General features: G+C 38.0%; 1 protein-coding gene across 3 annotated transcripts in view; it reads left to right on the top strand.

The window, feature by feature from the left end:
* IPMK (inositol polyphosphate multikinase) overlaps window positions 1–13374 on the top strand; it is a 54876-nt gene that overhangs the window by 800 nt on the left and 40702 nt on the right. The window lies entirely within an intron of this gene.

Raw genomic sequence — 13374 nt, forward strand, 5'->3', positions numbered from 1 at the left:
TTCGTTTTTACTGGATGGGGAAGTAAATTTTCCCTTGAGCACAAGGTCTGTTTATTATAGGCGGGTAGCTAGTATTGCAAAAGAAAAGGAATGAAACGCAGATGATGCTAATCTAAGGGCTTCTCTTTTCGGTGCAGCTGCATAGCTGGAGGGGAAGAAAAAAACAGTTTTGTTTTTTTAATGTTTGTTTGTTTGGGTTCTGTTTTGTTTTTGGAAAGCTTGTCCTGGTTTATCTCTCTCCCCCGCCCTTTGGAGAGGTTATTCTGATAGCTCCTGGATTTCTATGGGAGGCGTGGTTTCAGTACTGCTGAAACTCGGTTTCACGGTCGAAAATACACCCTGCTGTTGTACTAGGATGGTACACAGTTAAGACAGTCATTCTTGATCATCTTTTTAAGACTGTATCTTTAGCTTGTGTAATACATTTTTTGAGTCACAGCGTTCAAAGCACAGTCCAGGGCCTTATTATTCTCTTGGTGATGTGAAAGTTCAGTTTAGGAACTGGAATTCACCTAGCTTACTCACACTGGTTCCTAGGCCATGATTACTGGGAGAATAAGATGAGTATGTGAGTAATGCGGATCTTTGACCTGGAAACCACTGAGGACGATTTGGTTTGTGCTGGTAAGATGATTCTGGTTTAGGCTAGTAAGACAGTACTGACATTTTAAGGTGAGATAACAGGCCAAGGCTGGTTAAGTGACAAACCTAAGGTCATACAGCTACTGTGTGGAGAATCTAGAAACCAAGGGCCCTGCCTGGTAGCACTTTTTTCCCACCATGTTCTCAGGTGGCCCAGTGGTAAAGAATCTGCCTGCCGCTTCTGGAGACTGTGGAAATGGGTTCCATCCCTGGGTGGGGAAGATCCCCTTGAGGAGGAAATGACAACTCACTCCACTATTGCCTGGGAAATTCCATGGACAGAGGAGCCTGGCAGAGTGGCTACAGGCCATGGGGTCTCAGAGAGTTGAACAGGACTGAGTGAACACACACACATTGTGCTTGCAGAAAACCACTCAAGGATTTTTGAAAGTGGATGGGACAATGTATGTGTGTTAATTGTCAAAGAACAACATTTCCCAGTTCTTTTCTCTGCTTTTCTCTTTTTCAAAGTTACGGGTTAATGATGAGTCAATTGTATTCCTTTTTTTCCCTTTAAATTGTTAAATTGTTACTTCCTTAGAGACTGAATCTGTTTATCCCAGCTGCCTCCTGCGGCCTGTGGCTCAGTTAAACTCCGGAAATGTTGAAAGAGTGAAAATTATCAGTTCTCTTGATACACCCAGGTTAGAAAACAAATAATTGTTCTCAAGTGCTTAGCTTAAATATAAGGAAACATTATCAAGGTGCTTAGAAGAGAGACATTCTCCTGTTTGTCCCCTCTGTTAATGGAAGTTAGTTATGGAATAGTTTTTAATAGATTTATACTGCATACCTATTGATTTATATTAATGAATTGTAAGGATGCTATTCCTAATAATATTCTAGAAGCATGAAAAAAATAATTGCTTCCCTAAGGGCCCCTAAGATGGACTTACATACAAAGGAGAATGAACAAAATATCCGAAATTAAACCACAAACACGTTAGTGTAACTGCTGCTTATTAAAGTATGTAATAGTGAACCTGTTCAGAGTTATCTCGGACTAATAGCAAATGTACCTTAAAGCTACATTGCAAACAGTGACTGAAAGAGTTTGTCATTCAAATGAACTAATAAAAGGAATAGTAAAGATTCTGGAATCTGGAGTCCTTACTTATTATTACATTTAACTTAAAATGTTATTAGTGAAAGGACACCTGAATGATGATAATCTACTTTATTCATAGCATGGACAACAAGATGGTCAGTAATTCAAAGTTCAAATTTATTATGTCTCTGTACTATCATAAATCACTTAGAGTTGTAAAGTACATCTTGTGGTTCATACTTTGGCTATCAACTGAAATTCTCAGAATAAACTTTGCTAAAGACATTATGGAGTTTTTAAAAAAAAATTATTACTACCCTTTAGTAAACAGGGTTTTTCAGTTTAGGATTAATGTCTTACCTGTTTCCAAAAGGGATTTGTTGGCTTTATTAAATTAAAATTTAAAAACATAGAACTAATAGCACCAAGTACTTGAACAGAAAAATAGATCTTGTTATATCATTATAACTGCTTAAGAAGCGTATGTTATAGTTCTGATATCAAGAGCTATATTTTTTGTTCTTCAGTGAAATCATTTCATCCAAGTATTTTTATGTCTTATTTTTAAGAATACAAAATATTTGCATTTTCAAGTTGTAAATTGTACATGATCTTTCAGGAAAAAAAGTTTAAACATTATATCAGTGCCTTTCCTCCTGTTTTCCCTCTCCCAGGGCAATCACAAACACTGGTAACTTTCTTGTGTATCCTTTCAGGCCTTTGTTTCTGGTCACATATGTAAACACATTAACACACTTCTAATTTTCATACAGTATATCTGCAACTTCTTGCTTTCATTTTGTATTGTGTTATATAGTATGTCATTTTCATGCTTATAATATACTTCATCTATAAAACTTTTGTATTCTATAGTGTGGATATGAAATTTATAGTGTGATGAAATTTTAGATTTTCACTGTTAAAAATAATGTATTACACATTCTTGTACATTATAGTATACCTTGCACATTATACAGCCTTTTTTTTTTTGGCCATCCTGCGGGCCTTGTAGGATCTCATTTCCCTTAACCAGGGATTGAACCTGGGCTTCAGCAGTGAAGGCCTGGAATCCTTACCACCAGGGAACTCCTGGGTCTTGTTTTATAACTTTTTCTATAGGTATGTTTCACAAAAATGTAATTGCCATCAATTTGAAATCCCAAAGCATACCAAAATGTAAAACCCTTTTTTGTTTTGATATTTGACATGTACCATTAATTTCCTTCAAACGTCCTTGAGGTTTTATAAACAAGTTGAAATCAGGTATTTGTATCTTAATCCAATTTGGGATATAGAAATGAGATAGTCTATAGGAAAAAGAAGGATTTAAACTGATATTGTTCTGGGGGGAAAACCCACAACTATTTTGGCTTACTGCTGGTCTATTTTTTTAAAGATACTCTGAAGCTAATTGAGTTAAAATAATTTCAAACTTACAGAAAAGTTACAAGAACAATATAGAGAATTTAACATTTTTCTGAATTTATCTCTCTGTATATACATACTTATTGTTATCTTGGGCTTCCCTGGTGGCTTCTGTGGTAAAGAATCCACCTTCTAGTACAGGAGATGTGGATTTGATCCCTGGGTTGGGAAGATCCCTAGGAGAAGGAAATGACAACACTCGGCAGATTTATTGTCTCTGAAATTCCACAGACAGAGGAGCCTGGTGGGCTACAGTCCATGGGGTCACAAAAGAATCAGAAATGACTTAGCGACTGAGCAACAACGTTTTTCTTAACTATTTGAGAGTCGGGTGCATACATCATGCGCCTTTCTTTACACAGTAATACCTCAATGTGTAAATCTTAAGAATGTACTTTAGTGTGTATTTCTGTGACCACAGCACGTTTATCAAATACGGAAAATTTAAGAGTTTGATAGGGTGACAGAGCCGTGGAGCACAGCCCTTAGCAGCTGACTGTCGCTGAGCTCCATTACCGCCTCACAGCAGACGCCCCCACCCCCAAACAGGTAGCGGTCCTCTTCTGCCATTGGTTGACACCACAGTGGGCCCCTCCCACAAGCAACCAACTGTCAGTGAGCAGCCGGTAGTGGTCCTGCTCTGCCATTGGTCGGTGCTGTAGTGGTCCCCGCCCACGAGCAACCTGCTGTCGGTGAACTACCGTTAGTGGGGGATTCAGCCAACAGTTGGGGGAGTGGTGGTCGTCAGGTGGAGAGTGAGGTAAGAGGCAGACCCCAGCCTTCCCCTGGGGGGCCCTCCAGCTTACCCAACCTTGGGCCGCTGGATGATCTGGGGGGCCCAGGGGACAGACCGGGGGCTGTATTCTGCAGAACTCCAGAGCCCTGGCCAGGGCACCTCAGTGAACTTCCCCTCTCCCCCTGCCTGTGCCTACTAATGGCAGTAGTGATCTGCATGGGGCGCCATCCGTGGGCGCCGGCCCCTGCCATTTGGACGGCCTGAGGGCCAGGTGGGTCCAGGGCACTAGGCTCCCTCACTGATGACAGTTGGGCAGGGTCTGGGGACCTGGCCCCGCGGAGCCACCAGCTGAGGCCTGCCTCCTCTAACCAGGACCTGGATCTCAAAGGGTGAGATTTGTGCCTTGGGATCTGGTTCGTTCTTGTCAGAGCAGAAAATAACACATTAACACATAATCTGGTGGAGATTTACGGGAACATCGTTACCTGACCTTGACCTGACCTCAAGAACAAAGGATCTGACCACACAACAACTAACCACACCCCTCGCTCACCTTTCCTTTAACAGTGCTTTGCTGATAGCTCTTGGGAAGTTTGGGGTTTTTGAGGCATGAACCACGGATCTCCTTGCATGGCCCTGCAGTAAACCTTTTTCTGGTCCAAGCTTGTTTTGGTATCGTTTGACCTCACTGTGTGTTGGACACACTAACTTGTGTTTTGGTAGCAATACAGTACTTCCATCTGTAGTCCATATTCTAATTTTGTCCACTATTCCAGTAATGTCTTATATTTGGTTTTTTCAGGATAGGGTCTAGTCTATAATCATTGGTTGCATTTAGTTCTGTTGTCTCTTGGAATTTTATAATTTGTAAGTTTCTCAGCCTTTTTAAAAATGATAAGATTTTGAAGAGTACAGGCTAGTTACTTAATAAAGTATTATTTAATTTGGATTTATGATGGATTCTTAGGATGAGATTCAGGTGATGCTTTTCTGGCTGGAATGTTATACTAGTGATATATGAGATATCCTTTTTAGGGTATCACATCTAGAGGTCCACACTGTCTATCTGCCCTTTATTAGTGATGTTAACTTGATCATTTGGTCCAGGTGTGGTTTGGCTTCTCCAGTTAATATTTTCTCCCTGTATGACTAAGCTGTCTGTGGAGAGATATTTGTAAGTTCATGCAAATATTGGGATCCTCATACTTTACCCCTAGATTAGACATCTAATGATGATTCTGCCTGAAGCAGCCTTTACTCTGATAGTTGAAAAATTGTGATTTTTCTTTTTTCATTCTACCACTATTTTAACAGTCAGCATTCTATAGTCATTGAGGTTGCAAAGAGTCAGACACTACAGAGTGACTGAGCACTGATTCTAAGAAATAGCTCCAGGAGAGTGCAGGGGGTGGGGGCAGCCCCTCCACTCAGAGATATAGAGAGCAAACTAATGATTATTAGAGGGGATGGGCACTGGGGAGGAGTGAAATAGGTGAAGGGGATTAAGAGATACAAACTGTGAGATATAAATTTGGTTACAATGATGTAATATACAACATAGGGAATATAGTTGATATTTTATTTATTGAAGCATAGTTGACTTTGCAAGAAAATAAAAATAGCTCTCTGTTATTCCTGTGTATGTGTGTTCTTTTTTATGATCAATTTGGAGTCATGCATTTTTATTTTATAGTGTCATAATCTATTATAGAACTTGTTTATTTTGCTCTTCAAATTGTCCCAGATTTGACCAGTTTGGAGCACTTCCTTCCTTTCTGTCAAGCTATTTTTTTTTTCCAATAATTTTTTTTGCAGGGGGGTGGGGTGACACACCACATGACCTGTGGGGTCTTAGTTTGCCAAACCAGGGATTGAAGGCCTGCATTGGAAGCATGGAGTCTTAACCAATGGACTGCCAGGAAAGTCCCCACAGCTCTGGAACCTGCCATTTCTCCAAGGAGCCCTGGTTCATTTTTAGTGGGAAATGGTTTTTAGAAACCAAGATCTGGGTGCAGGTTTGCTTGTTACCACTGGAATGTCATTGCTTCCAGGTCTTTTCAATGGACATTACTAAAAAGTGTGTATAAATATTTTAGAAATCATAATTGCATACTGATACTTCTAGTTTCATTCCAACTTCATGGAGTTCTTTTCCTTTTCCTTATTCTAAATTTGTATTTTCCATTTACCTCAGTGAGAACCTGGCTGCCAGCAATATTAATTTTTTTTTTAATCCTATGATCTTCAGAATTTCTATACCCATACTACTGTAGAAAACAAACCTAGAATAAAGAATTCAAGATTAGATTCCCTTTCATTGAGGATATGTGGTTGGAAACTTTTCAAAAGCTATTTGGATTAGGATTTTTTGTGTGTGTGGTTATTTTTACTTCCCTCTTCTCATTGGTAATATTATTCACTTGAAATATGTTTGTTTCTGTTTAAATTCATTTCTCTTCCTTCAGTGATCTGGTTTTGAATGCTTATAAAATTAATATGCTTCCAAAAGCAAAACTTTACAAAAGTATATCAAAAGTGTCACTCTCTTCTGTATCACTCCATCCCATTTCTCAGCATCCCTTGTAGATAACCAGTTTCATTGTTTCTGATTTATCTTTTCTCAATTTCTTGTTGCAGAATTAAGCAGATCTCTTATTTTCTTCTTTTCCTTTCTTCTGACAAAAAGTAGTATGCTGTATATACTCTTTTGTACTTTGTTTTTTAAACTTAGCAGTATTTCCTAGAAATCAGTATTAGCAGTTCATAGAGTGCTTCCCTATTGCCTTTTTACAGCTTATTAGTACTCCATTGTACATATATACCTCAGTTCTTTCAGTTTCATATTGGACTTGTTTAACTGGTTTATCCTAGCAGTGATACCTCACTGTCTTAAGTTAAGCTGCTGTATAATAAATCTTGATGTATGGTAGAGTAAACATCTCACTTCTGATTGTCTTGACTATTTCTGGTCATTTGCATTCAGTGTAAAAGTCTTACACTAGATTTTATTTAAATAATTGATGCTACTATATATGATACTTCTTTTTTAAGGAATTAAAAAAATTTTGTGCTGGGAAATTTCAAACTTAAAAGTTGGAAATATAGAACAACAAACTAACATATTACCATTCATCTGGATTTGCTTATTAATATTCTGCCACAATTGCTTTATCGTGTATGATAATGATTTTGTGGAACCATTTAAAAGCAAGTTGCAGGCATCGTGACTTCTTGTCTATCTCCTAAAAATAAGAACATTTTCTTACCTAACCTTGGTAAAATTATCAAATCCAGAATATTTATCATTTGGATTTTGCCACAATTCCTATAATATTTTTTTATAGCAGTTTCCCCCCATCTAAGGTTATATACATTGCATTTAGTTGTTATCACCCTCTAGTTGCCTGTCATACAGAGCAGTTCTTAAAATTTTATCTTTATCTTTTTTAACTGTGAAATATTTGAAGACTATAGGCACATGACTTTTAGAATATTCTTCAAGAGTCTCTAATTATTTCTTTATGATTAGAATCAGATGATTGCATTTTTTATAAGAATACCAAATGAATTATGTTGTTTCTTGAAGCATCATATCATACAGCACAGGATGTCAATTGCATTACTGGTGATATAACTTTGATCGACTGATTAAATGATGTCTGCCAGATCTTTCCACTGTTAAGTTTAATTTTTCCTAATGTAGGTAAATAATTTGAGAGGAATATTTTGAGACTGTTAAACATCCTGCATATCATTGGCATTTTTGCCAAATGTTACAAGCACTCATTAATATTTGACCAACTCAACTAATTACCGTCTTAGCTGGAAAATGATGTTCTAATCTCTTATTCCTGTTACATTTGTTAGTTGGCATTCTTCTTTAAGGAATATAGATTTTTCTTCTCTCTTTAATTAGTAGGATGGACTGCTGGGTTTTTCAAACTTCAACGGATGGATCTTAGCCTTTATTGTTGCTGCTTAATTTTGATGCTCAATTGTCCCAGAGTTTGGCAGTGGGAGCTTCTTCAAGCTGGCTCCTGTGTCTTTTTAATGTTCCCATATTTTAAAGCATTTTCTCACTTTGTGTCATGAAAAGATGTCCCATGTTCATCTTATACCTTTCGGGTCCCAGCCTTAGAATAAGACACTATTTTCTCAAGAACCTATTTCATTTGAGGGTTGTTGTTCAGTTGCCCAGTCATGTCCTGACTCTTTGCAACCCCATGGACTGCAGCATGCCAGGCCTCCCTGTCCCTCACCATCTTCTGGAGTTTGCCCAGTTGGATTCATGCTTATTGCATCAGTAATGCTGTCCAGCCATCTCATCCTCTGATGCCATCTTCTCCTTTTGCCTTCAGTCTTTTCCAGCATCAGGGACTTTTTCAATGAGTCGTCTGTTCGCATCAGGTGACCAAAATACTGGAGCTTCAGCATCACGGCAGAGTAGTGTCTCTGTTTTTCAACACACTGTCTTGGTTTGTCATCGCTTTCCTGACAGAAAGCAATTGTCCTCTGATTTCATGGCCTGTAGTCACTGTCCACAGTGATTTTGGAGTCAAAAAGAGGAAATTTGTCACTACTTCCACCTTTTCCCCTTCTGTTTCCCATGCAGTAATGGGACCATTGCCATGATCTTACTTTTTTTAATATTTAGTCTTAAGCCAGCTCTCTACTCTTTTTCACCAACACAAGAGAATACTTTACACATGGATGTCACCAAATGGTTGATACCAAAATCAAATTGATTACATTCTTTGTAGCCGAAGATGGAGAAGCTGTATATACAGTCAGCAAAAACAAAACCTGGAGCTGACTGTGGCTAAGATGATAAGCTTCTCATAGCAAAAGCCAGGCTTAAACTAAAGAAAACCAAGAACAACACTAGGCCAGCCAGTATAATTTAAATCAAATCCCATATGAATTCACAGTAGAGCTAATGAATAGATTCAAGGGACTAGATCTAGATAACAGTGTACCTGAAGAACTATGGACAGAGGTCTGTAATATTGTGTAGGATGTGGCGAACAAAACCATCCCAAAGAAAAAGAAAAGCAGGAAAGTTAAGTGGTTATCTGAGGAGGCTTTAGCGGAAGAATGAAGAGAAACAAAAAGCAAGGAAGAGAGGGAAAGGTACATCCTTTGGGGATAAATGGTATTTAAAAACCAACATCTGGGCAACAGGTATACTCATTGCTCCTTGATTGTTATTACTCTTGGTCCTTTCAGCAGAATGAATTAAGAAATAATTTTTTATTGGTAAAGATTAAAGTTAATATTCATATCTGTAATTAAAATCTAATATCACAGAGTTCTTTCTTCTCCCTGTTCTATATTCATACCTCCTTTTTTCTCAGAAAACTGTCTTCCCAAACATCAATATGTTTACTCATCTTGGAATATTTAAATCAACTGTGCGTTCCTAGATTAAGGTCCACGTGGTTGTGATAAATTGTTGTTGTTCAGTGGCTCAGTCATGTCTGACTCTTTGCAACCCCTTGGACTACAGCATGCCAGGCTTCCCTGTCCTTCACCATTTCCCAGAGCTTGCTCAAACTTATGTCCATTGAGTTGGTGATGCCATCCAAGGATCTTGTCCTCTGTCATGCCCTTCTCCTCCTGCCTTCTGTCTTTCCCAGCATCAGGTTCTTTTCCAATGTGTCGGCTCTTTGGAAACATCAGGTGGCCAAAGTATTGGAGGTTCACCTTCAGCATCAGTGTCCTTCCAAAGAATATTTAGGATTGATTTCCTTTAGGATTGACTGATTTGATTTCCTTGCCGTCCAAGGGACTCAGAGCCTTCTCCAACACCACAGTTCAAAACCATCAATTCTTCAGCACTCAACCCTCTTTTATGGTCCGACTCAGACATATGTACGTGACTACTGGAAAACCGTATCTTTGACTATAGGGACCTTTGTTGGCAAAGTAATGTCTCTGCTTTCTAATATGCTGTCTAGGTTTGTCATAGTTTTTCTTCCAAGGAGAAAGCATCTTTTAATTTCATGGCTGCATGATTTTGGAGCCCAAGAAAATAAAGTCTGTCACTGTTTCCATTTCCCATCTATATGTCATGAAGTGATGAAAGCAGATGCCATGATCTTAGTTTTTTGAATATTGAGTTTCAAGTCAGCTTTTTCACTCTCCTCTTTCACCTATATCAGGAAGCTTTGTAATTCCTCTTCATTTTCTGCCATTAAAATGGTATTATCTGTGTATCTGAAGTTATTGATATTTCTCCCAGCAATCTTGATTCCAGCTTGTGATTCATCCATCCTGACATTTCACATGATGTACTCTGCATACAAGTTAAATAAACAGGGTGACAATATACAGCCTTGATGCACTCCTTTCCCAATTTTAAACCAGTGTGTTGTCCATGGTTGGTTCTAACTGTTGCTTCTTGACCTTCATACAGATTTCTCAGGAGGCAGGTAAGGTGGTCTGGTACTCCCATCTTTTTAAGAATTGTCTACAGTTTGTTGTGATCCACACAGTCAAAGACTTTAGCATAGTAAGTGAAGCAGAAGTAGATGTTATTTCTGGAATTCTCTTGCTCTTTCTGTGATCCAGCAGACGTTGGCAATTTGGTCTCTGGTTCCTCTGCCTTTTCTAAATCCAGCTTGTACATCTGGAAATTCTCGGTTCATGTACTGTTGGAGCTTGTCTTGGAGGATTTTGAGTGTAATAACCTTGCTAGCATGTGAAATGAGTGCAATTGTGGGGTAGTTTGAACATTCTTTGGCATTGCCCTTCTTTGGGATTAGAATGAAAACTGACCTTTTCCAGTCCAGTGGCCGCTGCTGAGTCTTCCAAATTTGTTGGCATATTTGGATTTTGTTTCTTAGTGTTTTTATTAAAGATGTCTGTGACTGTATTCATTTGAGATATTTGCCTGTAGTTTTAAGTCTTTGTTGAGGTTTTTAAAAATGAATATGCTGGCTTCATAAAGTGAGCAGGGAAATGTTCCCTACATTTCTTGGTAAAACTGGTATCTTTTTCTGTAAATGTTGGATAAAATTTACTAATGAGCACATTTTGGCTTCACTTGTCTCGGTACATTTAAAAATATGAAATCAATGTTTTTGGTATACATAAAAAGTTAGTGCTAAGTCGTGTCCGACTCTTGTGATCCCATGAGCTGTAGTCCGACAGGCTCCTCTGTCCATGGGATTCTCCAGGCAAGAGTACTGGAATGGGTTGCCTTTTCCCTCTCCAGGGAAACTTCCCAACCTAGGAAATGAACCCAGGTCTCCCACATTGCAGGCAGATTACCAACGAGCTATGCAGGAAGCCCTTGAGTTAAGTTCAGTCACTCAGTCGTGTCTGACTCTTTGCGACCCCATGGACTGCAGCACACCAGGCCTCCCTGTCCATCACCAACTCCAGAAGTTTACTCAAACTCATGTCCATTGAGTAGGTGATGTCATCCAACCATCTCATCCTCTGTCATCCACTTTTCTTCCCGCCTTCAATCTTTCCCAGCATCAGGGTCTTTTCAAATGAGTCAGTTCTTTGCATTAGGTGGCCACAGTGTTGGTATACATAGGACAACTTAAATTTTTTATTCTCCGTCTAAAGGTGTTTGTACACTTTATCTGTTTTTTTTTAAATTTTAATAATTTTTATTTGTTTTTGGCTGTGCTGGGTCTTCATTGCTGCATAGGCTTTTCTCTAGTTGCAGTGAGCTGGGGTTACTCTTTGTTGTGGTGCGTGGACTTCTTACTGTGGTGGCTTCTTTTGTTGCAGAGAATGGGCTCTAGGTGCGTGGCCTTCAGTGGTTGCGGCGCGTGGGCCCAGTAGCTGCGATTCCTGGGCTCTAGAGTGCAGGCTCAGTAGTTGTGGTACACGGGCTTAGGTGCTCTGTGGCCTGTGGGCTCTTCCTGGACCAGGGATTGAACCTTTGTCTCCTGCATTGACAGGTGAATTCTTTACCACTGAGCCACCGGGGAAACCCCTATCTAAGTTGTTGAATTTATTGGTGTGAAGTTTATAATTCTTTTATGCTTTTAATGTTTGTAGCATTTGTAGTGACATCTCATCTTTCATTTATTTCTAATAATGATTATTTGTTTTCCTTGATCTGTCTAGCTGGAGGTTTATTAGTTTTATTGATCTCAGAGAACCTTTTAGTTTCACTGATTCTTTTTTGTTGTCCATTTTTATTGCACTGATTTTTTTTTTTTTGCTCCTGTCTTTCTTTAATATCTTTTTTCTCCTGCATCTTAAGTTGGAACCTTCTTTCTTTTGCAATATAAGCATTTAAAACTACACATTTTTCTCTAGGCACTAAGTGGTACTTTTAGGTGCATTCCATAATTTTGATATGTTGGTTTCATTATCACCTAGTTAAAATATCTCCTAATTTCCCTTGTGAATTTTGATCCATGGATTAGTTAGAAGTGTGTTTACTTTCTGTCTATTTGGTATTTTCCCAGATGTCTTATATTACTACCATTGTGGTCAGAGAATATTCTCTGTGTGATTTATTTTCTGTAGTCCAGCAGATGGTCAGTTTTGGTAAAAGTTCCATTTATACGTGAAAAAATATATATATTCTGTTGGACGTAGTATTCTATAAGTGTCAGTGTAGTCAAGTTGTTTGATACTGTTGTTCAAGTTTTATATATCATTACTAATATTCTGAATATTTGTTTTTATGAATTATTGAGATAGTAATTGTGAGTCTATCTTTTCAGTTCTTGTTTAATATAGTTTGAAACTGCTACCATTGTGTCTTAATGAATTGACCTTCTTATCATTATGGCATGTCCTCAATATTTCTTTTCTTGAAGTCTATATGATATTAGCATAGTTTGATATATAAGAATGTTAATATATCAACTTTCTTATGAGTAGTATATCTTTTTTTAACCCCCCATCCTTTTAACCATTTTTGTTTTTGTATTTAAATTTTCTTTTTAAATGTCTAGGAGGTTTTTTTTTTCCCCATAGTATTTATGATTCTCTGGGCTTCCTGGCTCTATAGTTTGTTTTTATTAGTTTTGGAACATTTTAGACATTGTCATTTTGGTTATTTAAAAAAAAGTCTTTTTAATAACTTGGTTACATAATTGAGATTATACGGAGTATGTAAATATTTAGCGTATATGTTTTCCTGTGTCAAGTATGTTTTCTATTAATGAAAGCAAAATATGTTTATTGTAGAAATTTCTGTTAAAAGTTACCAAAAAAAAGTTAAAAATTACCTAGACGATTCCATCCACAGATAGAAATTTTAACATACAGTTATTTTTTTTCTCTTTTTGTGTTTCAGTTTGGGTAATTTCTGTTGCATGCATGTGTGTGTGCTAAGTCACCTCAGTCATGTCTGACTCTTTGTGGCTGTGGACTGTGGCCTGCCAGGCTCCTCTGTCCCTGTGGATTCCTTGTCCCCACATTTACTGATTTCTTCCTCTGTTGTTTTATGTCTATTGGTAAACCAATAGAAAGCAGTTTTTAATCTCTCTTACCATGTTTTTTATTTCTTACATTCCGTTTAACTCAATTTATCTGTGCTGAAATT

Source organism: Odocoileus virginianus, chromosome 7 (genome assembly GCF_023699985.2).
Source record: "Odocoileus virginianus isolate 20LAN1187 ecotype Illinois chromosome 7, Ovbor_1.2, whole genome shotgun sequence".
Taxonomy (NCBI): Eukaryota; Metazoa; Chordata; class Mammalia; order Artiodactyla; family Cervidae; genus Odocoileus; species Odocoileus virginianus.